This window comes from Daucus carota, chromosome 2 (genome assembly GCF_001625215.2).
Source record: "Daucus carota subsp. sativus chromosome 2, DH1 v3.0, whole genome shotgun sequence".
NCBI lineage: Eukaryota > Viridiplantae > Streptophyta > Magnoliopsida > Apiales > Apiaceae > Daucus > Daucus carota.
The window spans coordinates 40,550,285-40,558,111 of NC_030382.2; the positions used below are offsets into that span (position 1 = coordinate 40,550,285).

Here is a 7,827-nt window from a genome sequence, read left to right on the forward strand (position 1 = left end):
TTCAGAAATTATTAAAAACAAAAGTGATATGTAAATGCATTTTTGAAAATCAAGATTTAAATTTAATTTCACTTTTATAAATTTAAAATAATTTTGAAATAATTTATAAGTCAAGGTATTTAAAAAATAATAATTTTAATAATTATTATAAAAATAAATTATATTATATTAATATAAACATCATTAAATTTTTTTTCAAATTATGTAACATTTGAAAAATTAGATATACAAACAATCATATAATTTGTCATTTCGTTTCCGGATCGAAACCAAGCAAATAATATAATTCAGCATATTCATTTTCTTTATTTTATTTTTCTTTTCAGAATTTCATGCCGTTTACGTGGATGTGACTAAACGGCCTCTAAGAGTAATGCTACGTAATTTTCCCAAATAAGCTGAGAGAATTTTAATCAAGTATTTTATGTGCGAATCCTATTATTATTAACATGGGTGGAACCAATAATAATTTGGAACAAAAATTTGGGAACAATTTTCAAGACCTAATCAACAATCAAGCTTAAAAAAACAGAGAGAGAACGATCAACAAGACCCAATCAAAAGGATTTCAGAGAAACAACCTTTAAAAGAAATTTAACTGGTGTAATTTATTTATTCAAATAATTCCAATCATGGATCTGCATCATATGGTCATCAAGAAATTACAAACTTGAACAATAGTTTCAGAAATATACTATGTGTCTGGTATAAATGTAATTAAAATGCACCATGCTATGTGAAATGGCACTCACACTCTAGGCTTAATCATGGCCCTCAGAGGATTCTTCATCACAACAATGAACTCCAGCTTTTCACTGAAATCTATCTTGCTATTCTCCGGATATGCACTCCATTCGAATTCTTGAACAAGCCTTGCTATCATCAAATTTAGGTGAATTGTTGCCATGCTTGCTCCTGGACAGATTCTTCTCCCCACGCTGAACGGCATCATTTTCACCCCGGTCACGCCAGTGATATCCGCGTCCTCGCCACCAGTAAGAAATCGGTCCGGGTTGAATTTTTCGGGATCGGACCAGATTTTTGGATCATTCCCGATTGGTGGAGTGAAAAATTCCACAGTAGTTCCCAAGGGAATGTCGTAGCCTGCTAGCTTTGAGGGCTCAGTAACAGCATGACTAAAACAAAATATGTAGGAGGGTGTTTCCTTAGCAATTCCTTTGTCACGGCATTTAAATAGGGCATTTTTTCTATATCCTTTTCGTCGATTTTCTTGTTCTTGCCCACGGTCTTCACAATTTCATCGTACAGCTTTGATTGAACATTTGGATTGTCGATAAATCGAGCTATGGCCCACTCCAAAGCGGTGGCTGTAGTGTCGGTCCCGCCATTCAGAAATTCCGAGCAGAGCGTTACGATTTCAGTGTCAATTAGACCCACTTTTCAACCTTCAATTTCCAAGTCGAAAAGGGTGTCTAAATATGAAAAAGATATAAGTGAATCGTCATACGCTAATATTCGTCGTCTGACTAAAGGAATCACAGTTTCCAATTGTTCCTTTCGAACTTCAATTGTTTTTTTCTTTTGTTTCGAGAAAAATATTCCCAAAACGGGTAAAAAATCATCGACTCTCGGCTCAAGTGTATTTAACACTTTTTTCATCATATGATCAACCCGTTCGTTCGTTTCCTCATCCAAATCGTTACCAAAACACGTAGCCAAAAGTATGCAAAAAAATGCAAACCGCACATTTTTCAGCACCCAAACGACGCCATTATTCGCATCCGCTTCCGACTTCAAACGATTAATAAGCCTGTCCATCGCGATCTGTTCGCAAAAATCTACACGCAAGCGCACGTGATCACAAGTAATATATTAAGTTCGTTCCCACAGAGACTGGTGAATTAAGAATACGCACCTATGCAACAATGTATGATCAATTATCACTGCCAAGACAATTAACAAGGATTGGTTTCTTTTATACTAATAATTAAAATTACTAATCAGATTCAGAATAGGAAAACACATGGGATTCTAACTTCATTATCGAATTCATCTAGAATTGAAATTACTGATTATCATGTGACTGTTGATCCTAATCAGACAACACGAAAGTAATACATGCCAACTCTCGTTGCACACATATCGTACCAATCAAAATCCACAATTAAGATAGAAATCTCATGGACACCCACAAAGCTCAGACCCTATATCTCTATAGCGGTAGTGTAAGCAGAGAGGTTTAATAACAAGTCGTCTATCGTGATTACACAGGGTGATAAAAATAGTTCAAGTCTATCACAAATGATGTTTCATTCACATAATCCTATGTTTACATGGCATAGTTCTAAATTCAATCATCCACTCTCGCTTCAGAAAGAATTAACAAACAACTTAGAAGTTAGCTACGCTCCTAAGAAGAATAAGCACGGCTCATGCAAAGAAATCAACGTATGTCACAAAATCGAGTAATTAATATTCGTTACTAGACTACATCGATAAATCCATTAGAATCCCATGAAAGCGGTTAGTTCATAATCGAACTAATCGACATCATGGGTTCTAATGAAAGCATGATAAAGAAAAGACAAGAATTAAATAGAATAAAAATGCTTGAATTAATAATAATGATCACACGTTACAGATTTGATGTTCACGATCTTGCTCGAAACTGTCACTTCCTCGCAAAGAACGATCCAATACAAACTGATATTGTGCTTCGAATAGAAACTAAAACTATGATTACGATATTGTTCTCTACTACAAACTACTTGGAGGCTAGGGTTTTACACATGAGAATTTAAAATAAATTGACCAAGTCAACCGGGCCTCGACCGCTGCTAAAATCCGTCAGAAAAGCTGTAAAAATCGGCCCGGAACACTTCTGCTGGGCGCGGCCGCGCTAAACTAGCGCAGGCGCGCTAGTTGGCTTTAATGTAGCGCGGGCGCGCTAAGAACTAGCGCGGGGGCGCTACTTTCTGACTTTGGACTAGCGCGGGCGCGCTAAGAGTTAGCGCGGGGGCGCTACTTTCTGCCACTGGCAGCCTGTTTCTTCGTTTTCAGCTCGTTCTCGCGTGCATGCCCTTCCTCGCTCTAGTACCACTTCCGTAGGTGATCACGGTTGCATTTAGCATATGCAACAAGCCCTTTAAACCCCTAGATAGCTCTAGTGGACGAGTGTGTTCTCGTGAGGGTTTGTAGAAGATGTACCCACAAAATCCCAAGTCGTGAGGAATCCACAATTCTCTATTCTTGCAAATAATGCACCAAAAACAACCTAAAATGATAGAAAATCACTTCATCACCTCAACTCGTGACCTGCACAGAAAAACACTAAAAACACATCAAAAGACACTAAACACTTAAGTACAACCAACCAATTTAAGTGGAAATGAAGGCCTATAAGTGCGTATAAATACCACTTATCACACCCCCAAACTTAAACTGATGCTTGTCCTCAAGCGTCAACGACACTATACAATAATACAATGCAATGCATGAATGCAACTACGTGATGAATGAGTGAACTATGAAGTAATTGCCTTGCCAATCATAATACCTCAGATTGTGCTAATGTTCTCGAATTTCATCTCTCTCGCTACTAAGTCAATTACTCTTCTATTTACAAGTGTGGAGTGCCCGTGTGTGCAAGCATGCTCTTTTATTGAGACAAGACAAAAACTACTACTCCCACAGAATCCCAATCAAGAATCATAAAAGTTTAAAACTAACACCCCGTCACTCAAGTCCAACTAAAGCCAAGGTCCCAAAGAATGTCCACACCCTTCTATTTTATTCACTATATTTTTTTTTTCTTTTTGTCTCTTTTTATTGGTGATTAATTGCTCGGTCTAAGGTCAGAGCGCTTCGCAGTGTAAATGCGTTACGAACACCACAAGACTTCACACACCAATTATTCACTTTATTCTAGTGGTTTATTTAACTGTGCAATGGTTGAGATCCCTAAAGATTTATGCACTAGTACCCATGTAGCGAGCGTTGGGTCAACAATCCCAAACCACGAAGGGCTTTAGGTTGTTAGGCACAAAGTCCCCTCAGACTTAATTACTCGAGTACTAATGAGCTCAACCTAGTTAATTCTACCACTTATTTTTTTTTAGTGAATTTATTTACTACTATTTTTTCTTTTTTTTTTTCTTTTTCTTTTTTTTTTTAGAAAGGCATATCTACTCCTCAGTTCCCCCAAACTTAAGATTTACAGACTTAAGCTGAAGGATGCTCAATTCAATCCTAGAATTCATGGAATTTCGTCTAAATCCTATCTCAAGAACATATGTGAATTACAATTTCCAACACAAGCAATTTCCAAGTACTAACCTAGCATTGCAATTGAAACTACTAATCAAGAACTACGCACATAACTCATCATAGGCAATTAACTTGGCTTAACTTCATAATTCATGCAAATGCTCGTGATACTAACTACGACAATTACCACTAAACATGTAAAATAAAAAAAATGAGAAAAATAAAAAAAAAATGTGAGAAATAATCAAAGCAAAATAAAATAAACGTGAACTACATGAACTAACTAACACATGCAATAATAAACAAAATTACAATAACATGCTCTTCCTTAGATTACCACCCCCAAACTTAAAATTTTCAATGTCCCCATTGAAAGCGGTAAAAAGGCTAGAGCGAACACGTACCTAATCGGAGTCCTCCCCCTCCTCTGCCGGAGGTGAATCCGGTGGAGGATATTGCTTAGGTTTAAGAAATGGGGTATCCACTTTCTCAAACAAAATCTCGCCACCACAAATAAAATCAAGAGCATCAAATATTGTCTTTGTCCTGTAGAAAGTCTCCAAACAAACGTTAGTAAACTTAATTGTCACTTCAAGAAGTAACCATTGATCGACATTTATACTTTCAGAGAACTTTGTGATAAAACAACGAAAAAATTCACATCCATTAAAGGACCGAACTCCTTCGACTTTCACACAAGGTGGAGGCTCGGGTGGTGGTTTTTCAGAACTCTTCACTTTCACAGGAGTCATAAGAACTTCTTGGCCTTTCATGTCACTGAATAAAGAGATGAAATTGCTATCCTCTTTTTCCAAGAGTTGAAGTGTAAGAGCCTTTTGGACTGGATAACCCACCAGATTTTGTGTAAGATCATCTTGGACAATCATCATGTCAGCTTTAAAACATGTACTCTCAAGTATAGGGGTAGAGGTTGGATTGAAAGCCAAATTTTCAATATCAGAACATGGAGCAACCTTGATTGAGCTAATCCCCTTCAGGAAATGTAATTCAAGCACACCTGGTGTAGGAGAAACTACGATCAACTCGATATTGCTTTTTTCACGCACCTCATCATCGCCCACACGGTCCACAACAACAACTTCATCGATTTTGCCGTCAGCGACACGATCTTCCTCTTTATTAATAGGCACATCATCATCCCAGGTCGAAAAACTATCACAATCTCCATCATTTGCAAGAATGGTAGCATTTATGTCATCTTCAACTTGGGTGGCTATAAGTGGAGAAGAATCGGGTTGTTCGACAGTAAAAGAACTAGCTAACCGCTCAAGTCGAGCCTCCATCATCAGTTGTGTAGCCTTGAGTTCCTTAAGCGTCTTGTTTATGTTTACCAACATATCATATACCTCATTTGTTTGATCAGAAAGCACTTCTACAGTGGGTTGAGGAACCTGTAGATCTTGTACTTGAGGATATTGATACTGTTGAGATTGTGGTTGCTCATATTGAGGCTGATAATACTGTTGCTCAAACTGATCATATTGTTGCATTGGAGGTTCTTCATAACATTGTTGCTGAAATTTTTGTTCTTGAAATTGATGTTGACCATGATATGGGAAATCACCAAAATTGTTGTCCATGTAAGAGAAATCTGGTTGATCCATCCATTCTTGATCATAAGAATTAGAATACTGATTGTACTCATATCCTTCTTGATAATTATATCCATGTCCCGACTGAGTATTCTGAGAGTTGAAGTGGTTATAAGAGCATTCATAACTATAGTGACCCTGAACACCACAAACTTGACAGAAGCTGTATGTTGTAGGGGCAACTTGTGACATCTCATCGACACTCATCGGATACAAGGTCGGCTCTGTAGCTTTCGACGAATATGCCTCAACTATGGAAGATAGAAGTGCAAAGGTATCGACTTCTTCCATCGTAACCCTGTAACAGCACAAACACAGCCAAGAACGCAGTAAAAGCTACCTCACTTGGAACTGAAGTCCCAAGGAGGCAAAGGAAACATTATAAATAACTAAACAAAAACAATAGATACAACAACAACTAAGAAAAGTGAGAAAAGAATCCGAGTCAGTGAATTTTAATGCACACTGATGACAAGTACGTAAACTAATTAATTAACACCGAGTCCCCGGCAGCGGCGCCAAAAACTTGTTCGCAAAAATCTACACGCAAGCGCACGTGATCACAAGTAATATATTAAGTTCGTTCCCACAGAGACTGGTGAATTAAGAATACGCACCTATGCAACAATGTATGATCAATTATCACTGCCAAGACAATTAACAAGGATTGGTTTCTTTTATACTAATAATTAAAATTACTAATCAGATTCAGAATAGGAAAACACATGGGATTCTAACTTCATTATCGAATTCATCTAGAATTGAAATTACTGATTATCATGTGACTGTTGATCCTAATCAGACAACACGAAAGTAATACATGCCAACTCTCGTTGCACACATATCGTACCAATCAAAATCCACAATTAAGATAGAAATCTCATGGACACCCACAAAGCTCAGACCCTATATCTCTATAGCGGTAGTGTAAGCAGAGAGGTTTAATAACAAGTCGTCTATCGTGATTACACAGGGTGATAAAAATAGTTCAAGTCTATCACAAATTATGTTTCATTCACATAATCCTATGTTTACATGGCATAGTTCTAAATTCAATCATCCACTCTCGCTTCAGAAAGAATTAACAAACAACTTAGAAGTTAGCTACGCTCCTAAGAAGAATAAGCACGGCTCATGCAAAGAAATCAACGTATGTCACAAAATCGAGTAATTAATATTCGTTACTAGACTACATCGATAAATCCATTAGAATCCCATGAAAGCGGTTAGTTCATAATCGAACTAATCGACATCATGGGTTCTAATGAAAGCATGATAAAGAAAAGACAAGAATTAAATAGAATAAAAATGCTTGAATTAATAATAATGATCACACGTTACAGATTTGATGTTCACGATCTTGCTCGAAACTGTCACTTCCTCGCAAAGAACGATCCAATACAAACTGATATTGTGCTTCGAATAGAAACTAAAACTATGATTACGATATTGTTCTCTACTACAAACTACTTGGAGGCTAGGGTTTTACACATGAGAATTTAAAATAAATTGACCAAGTCAACCGGGCCTCGACCGCTGCTAAAATCCGTCAGAAAAGTTGTAAAAATCGGCCCGGAACACTTCTGCTGGGCGCGGCCGCGCTAAACTAGCGCAGGCGCGCTAGTTGGCTTTAATGTAGCGCGGGCGCGCTAAGAACTAGCGCGGGGGCGCTACTTTCTGACTTTGGACTAGCGCGGGCGCGCTAAGAGTTAGCGCGGGGGCGCTACTTTCTGCCACTGGCAGCCTGTTTCTTCGTTTTCAGCTCGTTCTCGCGTGCATGCCCTTCCTCGCTCTAGTACCACTTCCGTTGGTGATCACGGTTGCATTTAGCATATGCAACAAGCCCTTTAAACCCCTAGATAGCTCTAGTGGACGAGTGTGTTCTCGTGAGGGTTTGTAGAAGATGTACCCACAAAATCCCAAGTCGTGAGGAATCCACAATTCTCTATTCTTGCAAATAATGCACCAAAAACAACCTAAAATGATA

At 37.9% G+C, this 7,827-nt stretch overlaps 1 pseudogene; it reads right to left on the minus strand.

Annotated features, from left to right (window-relative positions):
- Window positions 1-604: 604 nt before the first annotated feature.
- Window positions 605-1,779, minus strand: LOC108209106 (cytochrome P450 77A3-like; annotated as a pseudogene).
- Window positions 1,780-7,827: the final 6,048 nt, after the last annotated feature.